Raw genomic sequence first — 13,993 nt, 5'->3', positions numbered from 1 at the left:
CTTTAATTAGTCATGCAAGTCTTCAAAATTTTTCTGTAGCATCACATTTCAGATGTTTCCGTTCTGTTCTTGTGTGCTCAGTTTATAGTCCACGTTTCATTTACATGCAATACTACATCCCGGAAAAATGTACAATTATAAATATCGTTCTTATTCCTGCTGTCGTCAGCTGTGTAAATACTAAGACTCACTACTACTTTCAGCGTCTCATTTCCAGATTCATCGTACTAGCAATGCCTCATTTAGGGCCTAATTCCACCACACTTCATTACTATTGTTTTACGTTTACTGATCATCTTATCACCCATTGTGAAGATCATCCGTTCCGTCAACTGATACTCCAGTTTCAGTGAAGTCTCAGAATTACGATATCGTCGCAAACACTACAGTTTTTAGAATGAGATTTTCACTCTGCAGCGGAGTGTGCGCTGATATGAAACTTCCTGACAGATTAAAACTGTGTGGCGGACCGAGACTCGAACTCGGGACCTTTGCCTTCCGCGGGCAAGTGCTCTACCAGCTGCGAAGCAGGGGATCTTCTGTAAAGTTTGGAAGGTAGGAGACGAAGTACTGGCAGAGGTAAAGCTGTGAGGACGGGGCGTGAATCGTGCTTGGGTAGCTCAGTTGGTAGAGCACTTGCCCGCGAAAGGCAAAGGTCTCGGGTTCGATTCTCGGTCCGGCAGACAGTTTCAATCGGCCAGGAAGTTTCATTACAGCTTTTCCCGTCTTCTTCCTGGAGTTTAATTCCTTTTCCCGATTTGTCCTTACTTTTGAGGTTCTCCGGCACTGAGGGCACTTGCAAGTAGACAGCCTCCATCATATGTTCTCTTTACTTGAAACTGATAGCGAACTGATGTGTCTGTCTGTGTGGCAGGGCAGGATTGTGAGTTTGGTTTTGCGGAGATTGTTGGCCCGTGGCTCGGTGCGCCCTCGCCCTTACTTCTACCGTAGTGTGCTTACTGAATAACAGGCGGTATATGCTGCAAACGTGCCTCCCCCTGCCTCTCGCGGAAACGGTAGATAACCTTTCGTTTGGAATGATGTATCGCCGATGACGTGAGAGTTTCACGGACTGTGCTCCCAGTGGACGCTTTTCGTGAACCTGCCACGCCGCGCTGCTCCGTGCAGGCGGTGGGAAGCGAGCGGGCCGCGGTCCTGCCCAGCCCGCGGCCTGCAGTCAAGGTCGCGCGCGTGCATCGCCTCGCCTCCGGTCCCGTTCACGTTCACGTCCGCGCCGCAGATCTCTCCCGCAGTAAATACACGGTGGTCCATTGATAGAGACCGGGCCGAATATCTCACGGAATACGCATCAAACGGAAAAACTACAAGCAACGAAACTCGTCTAACTTGAAGGGGGAAACCAGATGGCGCTATGGTTGGCCCGCTAAATGGCGCTGCCACAGATCAAACGGATATCAACAGCGTTTTTTAAATATAGGAACCACCATTTTTTATTACATATTCCTGTACAACGTGAAGAAATATGAATGTTTTAGTTGGAACACTCTTTTCGCTTTGTGATAGATGGCGCTGTAATAATCACAAACTTATAAGTACGTGGTATCACGTAACTTTCCGCCAATGCGGAGAGTATTCGCTTCGTCATACATTAACCGTGTTAAAATAGACCGTTTACCAACTGCGGAAAAGGTCCATATCGTGTCGATGTATGGGTATTGTGGTCAAAATGCCCGACGGGGGTCTGCTATGTATGCTCGGTATCCTGGCGACATCATCCAAGTGTCCGGACCGTTCGCCGGATAGTTACGTTATTTAAGAAAACAGCAAGTGTTCAGCCATATGTGAAACTTCAACCACTAGCTGCAACAAATGATGATGCCCAAGTAGGTTTTTTTAGCTGCTGTCGCGGCTAATCCGCACGTCAGTAGCAGACAAATTGCGCGAGAATCGGGAATCTCAGAAACGTCAGTGTTCAGAATGCTACATCAACGTCTATTGCACCCGTACCATATTTCTGTGCACCACGAATTGCATGGCGACGACTTTGAACGTCGTGTACCGTTCTGCCACTGGCCACATGAGAAATTACGGGACGAAGACAGACTTTTTGCACGAGCGACGAAGCGTCATTCACCCACAGCGGTAACGTCAACCGGCATAATATGCACTACTGGGCAACGGAAAAAACCACGATGGCTGCGACGCGTGGACCATCGGCGACCTTGACTGGTTAATGTATGGTGCGTAATTATGGGAGGAAGGATAATTAGCCCCCATTTTATCGATCTAAATGGTGCAATGTATGCTCATTTCCTACGCAATGATCCACCGATGATACTACAAGATGTTTCACTGCATGACAGAATGGCCATGTACTTCCAACGTGATGGATGTCCGGCACATAGCTCGCGTGCGGTTGAAGCGGTACTGAATAGCATATTTCATGACAGGTGGATTGGTCGTCGAAGCACCATACCACGGCCGGCACGTTCACCGGATCTGACGTCCCCGGATTTCTTTCCGTGGGGAAAGTTGAAGGATATTTGCTATCGTGATCCACCGACAACGCCTGACAACATGCGTCAGCGCATTGTCAATGCGTGTGCGAACATTACAGAAGGAGAACTACCCGCTGTTGAGAGGAATGTCGTTACACGTATTGCCAAATGCATTGAGGTTGACAGACATCATTTTGGGCATTTATTGCATTAACGTGGTATTTACAGGTAATCACGCTGTAACAGCATGCGTTCTCAAAAGTGATAAGTTGACAAAGGTACATATATCACATTGGAACAACCGAAATAAAGTGTTGAAACGTAGCTACGTTCTGTATTTTAATTTAAAAATACGTACCTGTTACCAACTGTTCGTCTAAAACTGTGAGCCATATGTTTGTGACTATTACAGCGCTAACAATCACAAAGCGAAAAAAGTGGTCCAACTAAAACATTCATGTTTCTTTACGTACTACAGGAATATGTAATAAAAATGGGGTTTCCTATTTTTAAAAAAACGTAGTTGATATCCCTTTGACGTACGGCAACGCCATCTAGCGGACCATCGATAGCGCCAATTGGTTTCCCCCTTGAAGCTGGACAAGTTTCGTTCTTTGTAGTTTTTTTGTTTGATGCTTATTTCGTGAGATGTTTGGGTCGGTCACCAAAAGTGGACCACCCTGTGTAGATACGGTAGGACGACAGCAGCTGCTCCACCTCAACCGGGAACTCAGCCTTCGCCTGATGCAGCAGCCTGCGCGCCTTTCCGTAGCAGCCAGTCTCCTCTGTGTCGTCACACTGCTGGCAGCCGTTACTCGTGTTTCACCTGCCTTTTAGTAAGTACGGCAAACAAAAGGTAATGCACAGCGCAGTTAGCGGACACTGAACTTTCCGCGGGTGAAATGCTCGCGGCGAAAGGTAATACACAATTTCTACAGAAATCGGGCTACAATTACAACAGCCGAAGGACATGCGAGGGAAACTGTCCTGCAAAAGGCAGTGTAAGTGTTTTATGTAGGTTTATATATTACTATACTGCAGAGAAATCTGTGTAAGTTACTTGAAGCCAGAATATTTAACATTATGTATGTGAGGAATGATTTTTTAATCAAAGAATGCGAGATACAGATGTGGCAACGGGTTTAGCTATCAATGAACACAAAATAATGGTGTCAATGGCAGAATGGCTTCCGATATGTCATCGCGGCGTTTCTAGTATGATAATACAAAGTAAAGCAGAGTCGAAATTGTAAAGTTCTTTAAGAAAAGAGAAAAAAGAATGGACCCATATCAAGAAGTATAATTCTTCTCACGATAACAAGTTCTTTGGCATCGCCAAGTCACAACCAGTGTCTCGTTCCAATTCAACCTTGATCTACGGGGCTGTACTAAATATCATCTTATCACCACAACTTAAGAGCCCCCCCCCCAAAAAAAAAACGTATAAGAAAAATAAATTTTTCACTTGTTCATTTCCATCTGTTTTAGCTTTGGATTACTCTTTTGGGTACGAAAATTGAAAACGGGATAGTTTGTACCATTTGGTCCATTTTTCCGGAAATTCGCTACCACCGCCACTAGGTAGAAGTGACGACTTTACTTGGCTCCAGAATGTTTATTGGGCAGTTGCTTAACCAAGCTGCCATTTCATAACTCCACAAATGCAGTTAGTCTGTGTCGCCGCTGACGGCCGAGCTGTTCCGTGCCATATGTGTGTGTGTGTTTGTATGTATTGGTCTGCAGCCGGCGGCGGTGATCCGTTAGCGTGACTGGAATGCGCGGCTCTGTTCTGTTGTTTCTCTTTTTTTTATGCCTCCTCCTCCAGCTGCCACCTTTTTGTTTGGCGATTCCGTCGGCGCCTGGGCTCTCGTGTCAGCGGGCGGCCGCGCGCGCACCACGCAGACGTTGCGAAAGGAATGTAAACAGAGTGACCTCCGCGCAGCCGCCGCCGTCGCCCCGTTGGGCAACCTCGGCCGCGCTGCTGCGCCGGCGCAGTAGACCAGACCGAGGGCGGGCGACTTGCGCGCCTGCGCAGTGCGGCCCGCGCCGATTCCTGCGCCGCGGTTGGCGTGACGTCACGCGGCGAAGGTTCCCGGCGGGCAATTGAAGCGGGCTGTGCTGTCCTCTCCTGTTCTGGCGGTTGTCTTCCGTCCAGGCAGAGAGTGCTTTTGACAGGTCCACAGTGCAAACGTAACAACCACCAAGCGTGGAGTGCTTCCCGTTTGCGTTGGTACTCTACGTTATTGTTGTTGTGGTCTTCAGTCTCAGAGACTGGTTTCATGCAGCTCTCCATGTTACTCTATCCTGTGCAACCTTCTTCATCTCCCAGTACCTACTGCAACCTACATCCTTCTGAATCTGCTTAGTGTATTCACCTCTTGGCTCTCCCTCTACGATTTTTACCCTCCACGCTGCTCTCCAGTACTAAACTGGTGATCCCATGATGCCTCAGAACATGTCCTACCAACCGATTCCTTCTTCTAGTCAAGTTGTGCCACAAACTTCTCTTCTTCCCCATTCCTATTCAACACCTCCTCATTAGTTATGTCATCTACCCATCTAATCTTCAGCATTCTTCTGTAGCACCACATTTCGAAAGCTTCTATTCTCTTCTTGTCTAAACTATTTATCGTCCACTTTCCACTTCCATACATGGCTACACTCCATACAAATACTTTCAGAAACGACTTCCTGACACTTAAATCTATACTCGATGTTAACAAATTTCTCTTCTTCAGAAACGCTTTCCTTACCATTGCACATTTCATATCCTCTCAACTTCGACCATCACCATCTAATTTGCTCCCCAAACTCCTTTACTACTTTAAGTGTCTCATTTCCTAATCTAATTCCCTCAGCATCTCCCGATTTAATTCGACTACATTCCATTATCCTAGTTTTGCTTTTGTTGATGTTACTCTACGTATACACGTCGAAGATCGTGAAACTGTCGCAACAAATATCTTTGTTTCCGAAATGAGATTTGTAATTTTCAGACGAATTCACCATAAAGATCATTCTGTAATTTATTTGTGACCGGAGACCAGTTTTGGCGGTCACTGTAGAAGTTTTCGGCCTTGTTCACACCAGGAAAACATTTTTGTGGTGTTCTGTATGAAGAGACGCCAAATACTGACGATGTCGATCGACTCCTGCACTATATGAAGCCCGAATACACCTAAATAAGCGACAGAGCCGAAATTCGATCACAAATTTCTTGCGGAAAATGTTTATCGTGCACGAAATATTGAAAAGTAGGGCCCATGAAGACCCATGATACTTAATTTCTGGTGAAATGTTCTTCCCAAGAATGTTACAAGTGATTTAGATTGAGCTAGACGAACATCAGACTTTTTTTGCTTGAAAATGTACAAGATAAAAATGTTTGTAATATTTCATCGGCGCCAGTTATTCACTTGTTTTAAAAATTATTGTAAAGAACGAGAATCGCACCCAAATGATGCATCTATTGCATTTCACACAACAGGTGTACTTTATTTAGCTTGTGGCATCCACAGAGTAAAATTGCACACATACTATTAATTAATACAATAAACTAATTCCAAATATATTATTAAATGATTGATTTGCAAAGAACAATAAGCGAAAGATTAGGGAGACAGCCGCTGCAGCTATTACAAGTCCACATCTAAGCAGGTCACCCACTGAACAGCAAGTGGAGTAGCACTCATGATATCCCTCCATTCCCCTTCAAACATCCTCGCAGGACATTCGAAGATCGGGTGAGCGATTGTTTGTTCCTCTGCACCAGAGTCGCATCGTGGGTCATCAGTGAGTTTCCATTTGCGGAGAATGGCCTTACACCTGCCGTGGTTAGTCCTCAAACGATTGAGTATGCACCAAGTCCTTCTGTGCATTTCCATTCCTTCCACCGGTATCGATGGATCAAAATCAGTGATGAGAGGATGGTGATTATTCAGCGACCAATATTGCCTCCATTCCCTTGCCATGTCGTACCTTTCTGGGAATTTGAGGACTTCGTCTTCCCATCTAGGTTTCCTGGATTTTAGGCGGGTAGTTGGTAGATGGTCCAATATTTTTCGGTTAGGTATGTCTTCAGAGACAGAAGGGTCATTAATTTCCTTCCATTCTCGGATAGCTGCTTATTGCCTTCTGAGAGAGGGAGGAGCTATATTGCAAAGGGCATGAAGCCAGGGAAGTGGAGCTGATTGCAGAGATCCTGAGGCTTCCCTCATGGTGGTATTAAGCTGCACATGTATTGTGTGTGCTCTTGTACCAGACTGGGGCGCAGTATTGTGCCAGCGAGTAAACAAGCGATTGTGCTGCGGTGCGTAGGGCGTTAGCTTGAGCCCCCCAGGAGGTTCCAGTCAGCTTTCTTAATGCGTTATTTAGATTTTTTTATCTTTCGACTGGTTATTTCTAGGTGTTTTTTTAATAGATTAGTGACGGGTCAAGAGTTATCCCTAGATATTCTGGATGGCTGTTGTGCGTCACAGACATGGATAATGGACAGCTTCCCTTTATGCTTGTGTCTGGCACCGGGTGAGCCGAATACCGATGGCGTGCGTATTTCCGCATCTGTGCTCACCAGACCAGTGTTCAGTGCACCCAGAACGTGTTTTGTCCCAGTTCTGCGCATTGCTGTATCCTTGGCGAAATTCTACCTCTGCGCCGGAACCTTTGTCATTAGCGTCACTTTGAAATTTATTCTTCCCACCTCCCACTTCAGTCCGTTGTCTTAGGCGCCACAGATATTCAGAGTTGGAGAGTTTCCTGTGTCTGTGAGTAACAGCTGCAGATTCTGACGCGGAACGTTATACGATCTATTCCCGAGCATTCGTGGGATGGACATCTAGTTTTAAAGCCGGGATACTGCCATTGGTGGTTGTAATTAGACCGACGTCTAGCCGCTATAAGTCGCCTTTCTACGGTGTGCAGCAGAGGATGATGCGGCTGCCACGTATCAAATCTCCCCCCCCCCCCCCCCCGTTCCTCGTTTCATCCACGAATGGTGAGCGAGAAGACCGACTGTTGATTTGCCTCCGAATGAAGTCGATTGCCGCTCATTTTACCGTCCCGGTCACCCCGTGCGATGTCCAGAAAATAAGAGAATGACATACGGTGCTACAGAAGAGTGTTGAAAGATAGGTGAGCCGATGAGGTAAGGAGTGAAGAGGTTCTCCGCACAATGGGCGAGGAAAGGAATGTATGGAAAACACTGACCAGAAGAAGGGACTGGATGATAGGACGTGCGTCACGTTATCAGGATTACTTCTATGGTACTAGAGGGAGCTGTGGAGGGTAAAAGCTGTAGAGGAAGGCAGACATGGGGATACATCCAGCAGTACTCTGAGATGAAGAGATACGCACAGGAGAGGAATTTGTGGCCGGCGTCACCAACGCAGTCAGGAGACTGGCGACTCGAGGGAAAGGGTTACGGCCGTGGAGCCATCCTCAGGTCTCAATCGAAAGAGGCTGTTGCAACACCCGCGTTAACGAGTCGCTTTCGGGACGCGGGGTCGGAGCCTCACGCGGACTGATCCGCCGGGGCCTGGACTCGGTTTTCTGGCGGTTTCCCCCGTCCCACCAGGAGAATGCCGGGCTGGTACCCACGGTCCGCCTCGGGTGCGCGTTATGCAAACTTTCAGAACGCGTTGCCACAGATGGGTCGCACGAATCCGGTCTGGTGGATGAATAACGGACTGATGAACTCAGATGTGTAGTCTGTTCAAACCGTGAAACAGCAGCAGGGAATTGTAATCCCTCTTGTTCGCGGCTGGACTGTACCATCTGAGAATGAATCTCAGCGTTTGGCATCCCTTTTAATTACTTTTATGTGACCTGAAAACAGAAGTAAAAAACTTCAAATTGCCACGATGGCTTTTGTAGAGCATTTCTTTAGATAACCGGTTTCGACAAACTATGTTGCCATCTACGGATCTGTAAAGCATACATCGAGTTAACAAGCACAATGGGGTTGTGGAAATCAGGTGTGACGTGCGTTTATAACGTACTTTATGCACTATTTTTCAGAGAATCTCATTCTTGTGCACAATATATCGTCTCACGTCGTAAAAAGATATTTCAGAAACATGCAAGGCGTAGTATATCGGCATGTCGTAAGTAAAACTACCATTGTATAAAGTATCATGCATAGTGCTCTGAGTTCACTGGTCATGTTCACTCAACAGCTGAATGAAGACTGAGATTCGGAAGTAAACATTACAGATGTTATGCTCAACCACCAGGTGGCACCATACTAGTAACTAAAAGAAACACGTCGTACAGTATAAAGTTTGAGCTCTCGGCTGATATAAGCGTAAAGTGTTTATCTTTTTCTGTGTTTCCTTCGTAGTACATTTATTAAATTTCGGGCACGTTTCTCTGTTTAAGAGGCATAATCTCTCGTTTTCTTAAGTGTAAATTCACTCAGTCTGCAACGCAATAGTCGGTCAGTGAACAGCCAGCTGCGTAGCTCATTAACACATCAGCGTCCACTGGTGATACTTACAGAGGGTAGGAAGTTGCGTATCTACAATTGTCTGCTTTTACAGTTCGCTTCTTCAGTTAGCCTCGCTAGGATGAATGCGTGCTCTGTGCGGACGCAGGAGCAGCTGGCGGCGATTCGCGATCAGCTGAATGCGCTTTTGGCTTCGGTCAGTCACATTCAGGCCGCTGTCTCGTGGTGCAGCGGTGGCGGAGAATCTGGTGCACGGGACGCCTCGGGTGTCGCTTGTTTTGCCCGCGAGTCTCAGACAGTCTCTCCTTTTTTGTGCTTCGATAGAACAATTTTTCCGCTTGTTTCACTTATATCCGCGAATCTTAAAAGGAGAAGGCACGAAAATAATACCGCTAAATTTGTTGAGACGTGAAGTCTTGTGAGTAAAAAAAATGGGTTGTAAACGAAATAAAATTTTAATAAACTAAATGACATCTTTGTCGGTTTTTAATGATATTCAACAGTATATTTTCAACCATTTGACGTGTTTGTGTTTCTGATCTATAGTTTTCATTCCCAACTAAAAACTATGGAAATATGCGTACATTGGTGTGGATATTTTCTAGCTTTATGTCGTGATGTAATTTCAGATAATTGTATGAAAAACTATCATCCGTGTCGACATAGTTTGCGTATAGGACTGAAATATGCTTACCGTTTAGGTGCGGAACTTATCTATCTATATCGAGTGGACAAGTAACAGTCGTTCGAGATGTTAAATGTTTTCTGTGGTTATCGTCTAAGTTGTGGCACAGCAGGATTCCGAACTCGCCAAACAGTTTACATCAAACTAGAAAGTTATATTCTTGCCCCGAGCATATACTTCTACATCGTACTCAGTAAGCCACCTAAGAGTGTGCTTTTTGTGCGACTAACTGATGCTGTGGAACGTGCCCTCAGAAAAATTATGAATGACTGTGCTGATAAACCTCTTACATTATTTGATTTTCAAACAGCTGAGCGAAACTGAATGTACTCAAACATTTCTCTCTTTACTTATACTAATCAACACTAAACTGACACATCATATTTTTACCGCAACGCAATCTGACTTTCAATAATCCCTACAAAACAGTGGCCCTGACTAACAATAGCCTATACACTTCACGAACCACTTACCTCACAAAAATCTACAGCCAGCGCCACTACTGCCCGTCAGGGTCAGGGATTTTCTCTGCCTCGTGATGACTGGGTGTTGTGTGATGTCCTTAGGTTAGTTAGGTTTAAGTAGTTCTAAGTTCTAGGGGACTGGTGACCATAGATGTTAAGTCCCATAGTGCTCAGAGCCATTTGACCCATTTTTGAACCACTAGTGGCAGCTAAATAAAAGATTCTAACTACTGAAAGCACTAACTACTGATAGGCATAGTTAGCAAATGAAAGATTTTGATGGGGATCAAACAATGTATTTACCTTAATAGTGTTCAAAAGCCCATATACAATGTTACAAATTTACTCTTTCTGATGGACACACGTCCAGATCGCCTGCTCTCAAAACTCTGCCGTCTCTCTCCCCACATCCACCGCTGCTGGCGGCTCACCTCCAACTGCGTAACAACGCGCTGTTCACATCCAACTGCCCAACACTACAATAGCGAATATTCCAACAATGCAAACCAGCCACAGACTGCACACAGCACAGCCAGTGATTTTTCATACAGAGCGTTACCAGCATAAAAACGTAAACAGCCTACTTACAGCTGCTCTGCGGATGGACTTGTCTTGTTGTCACTGTAGTTTTGTACCGTGGGAAGCAAGGAGAGGATGTTTGTTGCTGGCGGATATCCTCTTTCTATAACACAAACTGCATGCATATATTAACTTGCTTCTTTATTCATAAGAATAGACAGTCACATAACTCGAGATAGGCCAGGTGTTGCGGTGCAAGCTATCCGTAGCTGACCACGTTAGCATCACTGCTGGTGAAGTACAAGTACGCTATGTACGCTACTCTGGTGGCCGGGTGCAGCTTGCGACTTTCTGCGACTGTCGTCTCGGTGACTCACTGGATGACACACTGGAACTCAATGGGCCTCCGGTCCGCGGCAGCGATCTAAATACTGGCGGGCGAGAGGGCGTTGGCGGTTCGTTTCTTGTGAGTCTGTCTTTGGCCTCTATCGACCCTCTCGCGGCCTCTTTGCCGCATGTTGTCGGGGCGACAGCTCACGTCGGCGAAGGCTCACAGAGGTAGCACTGGCCGCGAGTGTGTTGACTAGGGTGGCCTGGGAGCGGAGTCCCTGGGAAAGAAGGCTGCTAACGTGAGCGGCCACAGCTGATGTACCGAGCCGACGGGGGCGGCCGGCATTTGGGGCGCGTCACCGCGCCGTGTGTTCCGGGATGTGTGTGCCGATGAGAGCGGCCTTGGCGGCAGAGCAGGCAGCGGCCTCGTGCGCCTGTGCGCCTGCTGTCTGGCTGCCTCCAGCCCACCACCGCGCAGACACACAGTGCCGCACCTCGCCCCGGCGGCCGACGTCGCGACCATCCCGGAAACCTCCGGCTTCGCACCGCCCACGGGAGAAGGCCGGTAGCGGCCACCAGTGGCGGACGTTAAGCCGTCGGCACACGGACCGCGCTGCGTTAACGTTGAGCGTGCCAAGTGCAACGTGCTCATGAACGTTCAGGAACGATGCGACTTGTGCATACGGTACGTGGGACCCAACGTGGTATACGCGATCGCAACGCACTCCAGCGGCAGTTGAGGGATGTTTCTAGTTCGTAAATCACACTGTTTACTCAACGGGCGCGCGTTAAAGTCCCACGTTATCTCTATTAAAACGCACATTCCCTCCATCGTCCACGAAAAGGAAAGTATCATGTCCAATCAATAAGGACACAGTTCCGTTACAAGCAGTGCGGTACAAATATGGAATGTTCTCCGCATAAGATAAACATTATTTCATCCTTCCCACATTTAGTAAAACCCCAAGGTCAGTGTTACTTGATCACTGTTCCTACCCAGTAGCAGCATCTTTGCAACATGTGAATTATGGCCGGCCGTGGTGGCCGAGCGGTTCTAGGCGCTTCAGTCCGGAACCGCGCTGCTGCTACGGTCGCAGGTTCGAATCCTGCCTGGGGCATGGATGTGTGTGATGTCCTTAGATTAATTAGGTTTGAGTAGTTCTAAGTTCGAGGGACTGATGACTTCAGATGTTAAGTCCCATAGTGCTCAGAGCCATTTGAAACAAGCCAGTTGTGAATTACGAATCCTAAAAGAAAAAGAAGCAAAATATCTTTATGCAAGCAACGCAAGTTGTCCTGTAGATTAACCGAATCGAACAAAAAAAAGGTAAACTTATATTTACATAACATCAAATATTATAGCATATACTTATATTAAACTGAACCTAATAAAAACGCGAATGTTAGGAAAAAAATTTGGTGGAGTTAAGAAGCGAACCACCGCCCCAACGAAGAACTCAATAGTGAACAGTGATTGTACTAATTCCGCTTTTATTATTATTATTATTATTATTGCGTCCACAACGCAATGTCCTAACCACTTTTTTTTCCTTTTTCTTCTTTTAAACACGTGCAGGAGCTGATCTATCGATTGGCTCATCAATGTTCGATGAAACTAATGCCGGCCATCTGGGTGGATGATCAAATGGTTCAAATGGCACTATGGGACTTAACTGTTGAGGTCATCAGTCCCATAGAACTTCGAGCTACTTAAAGCCAACTAACATAAGGACATCACACACACCCATGCTCGAAGCAGGATTCGAAGCTGCGACCGTAGCGGGTGGTTGATCATTCGCTCGAATTGTTGACCATATTGTTTAAACAGATTGCGAACAATTGTTGCCTGGTGTTAGCGCTCCAAATAGCCTGCAAGTAGCCGAATATGACCACCTCCAGTCAGTGAAGGGTTCAGTTGAACCGGAGCATCCAGTCCATTACGGAGCCACCACTGGCCTCCACAGTGCCACTTGGATCCTCGCCTTCACACTCGAAGGCTACCATCAGCTGTAACTGAGTGAAATCGGGGCTCATCTGACGGGGCCACGGTTTTCGACTAGTCTAGCGTCCAACCGATACTGCCAAGAGCCCAGGCGAGGCGCTGCAGCCAATGTCGCCTCGATCGTTTGCTGTCATAGTCCATTAACGCCAAATTTCGTTACACTGTCCTAACGGATACGTTCTTCATACGTCCCTCATTGTTTTCTGCGAGTACTTCACGCAGTGTTGCTTGTCTGTTAGCACTGACAAACTACGCAATCGCCGCTGCTCTCGCTCGTTAAGTGAAGGCCGTCGGCCACTGCGTTTTCCGTGGTGAGAGGTGATGCCTGGAATTTGGTCAAAGGCGCTGCAGTCATGAACTGTGCGGCTGCTCCCGGCGGAGATTCGAGTCCTTCCTCGGGTATGGGTCTGTGTGCCTGGAATGTTCCATGCGTCTAGCTTCAGTTGCCAAAGTCCGTGCGGCCACAAACACGTCGGTAACTTTTCCACAGTAATCACGTGAGTACAGATGACGGCACCACCAGTGCACTGGCCTTTTATACCCCATGTACGCGACACTGATGTCATCTGTGTGTGTGAGTATCGTTACCTCGAGACTTACGTCACGTCAGAGTACTTGCTACTTTCACGTAATACACTACTGGCCATTAGAATTGCTACACCACGAAGATGACGTGCCGCAGACGTGAAATTTAGCCGACAGGAAGAAGATGCTGTGATATGCAAATGATTAGCTTTTCAGACCATTCACACAAGGTTGGCGCCGGTGGCGACACCTACAACATGCTGACATGACGAAAGTTTCCAACCGATTTCTCATACACAAACAGCAGTTGACCGGCGTTGCCTGGTGCAACGTTGTTGTGATGCCTCGTGTAAGGAGGAGAAATGCGTACCATCACATTTCTGACTTTGATAAAATCGGATTGTAGTCTATCGCGACTGCGGTTTATCGTATCGCGACATTGCTGTTCGCGTTGGTCGAGATCCCATGACTGTCAGCAGAATATGGAATCGGTAGGTTCGGGAGGGTAATACGGAACACCGTGCTGGATCCCAACGGCCTTGTATCACTAGCAGTCGATATGATAGG

This window comes from Schistocerca gregaria, chromosome 7 (genome assembly GCF_023897955.1).
Source record: "Schistocerca gregaria isolate iqSchGreg1 chromosome 7, iqSchGreg1.2, whole genome shotgun sequence".
NCBI lineage: Eukaryota > Metazoa > Arthropoda > Insecta > Orthoptera > Acrididae > Schistocerca > Schistocerca gregaria.
The sequence above is the reverse complement of the archived record's forward strand: the minus strand, read 5'-3'. Positions refer to the sequence as shown.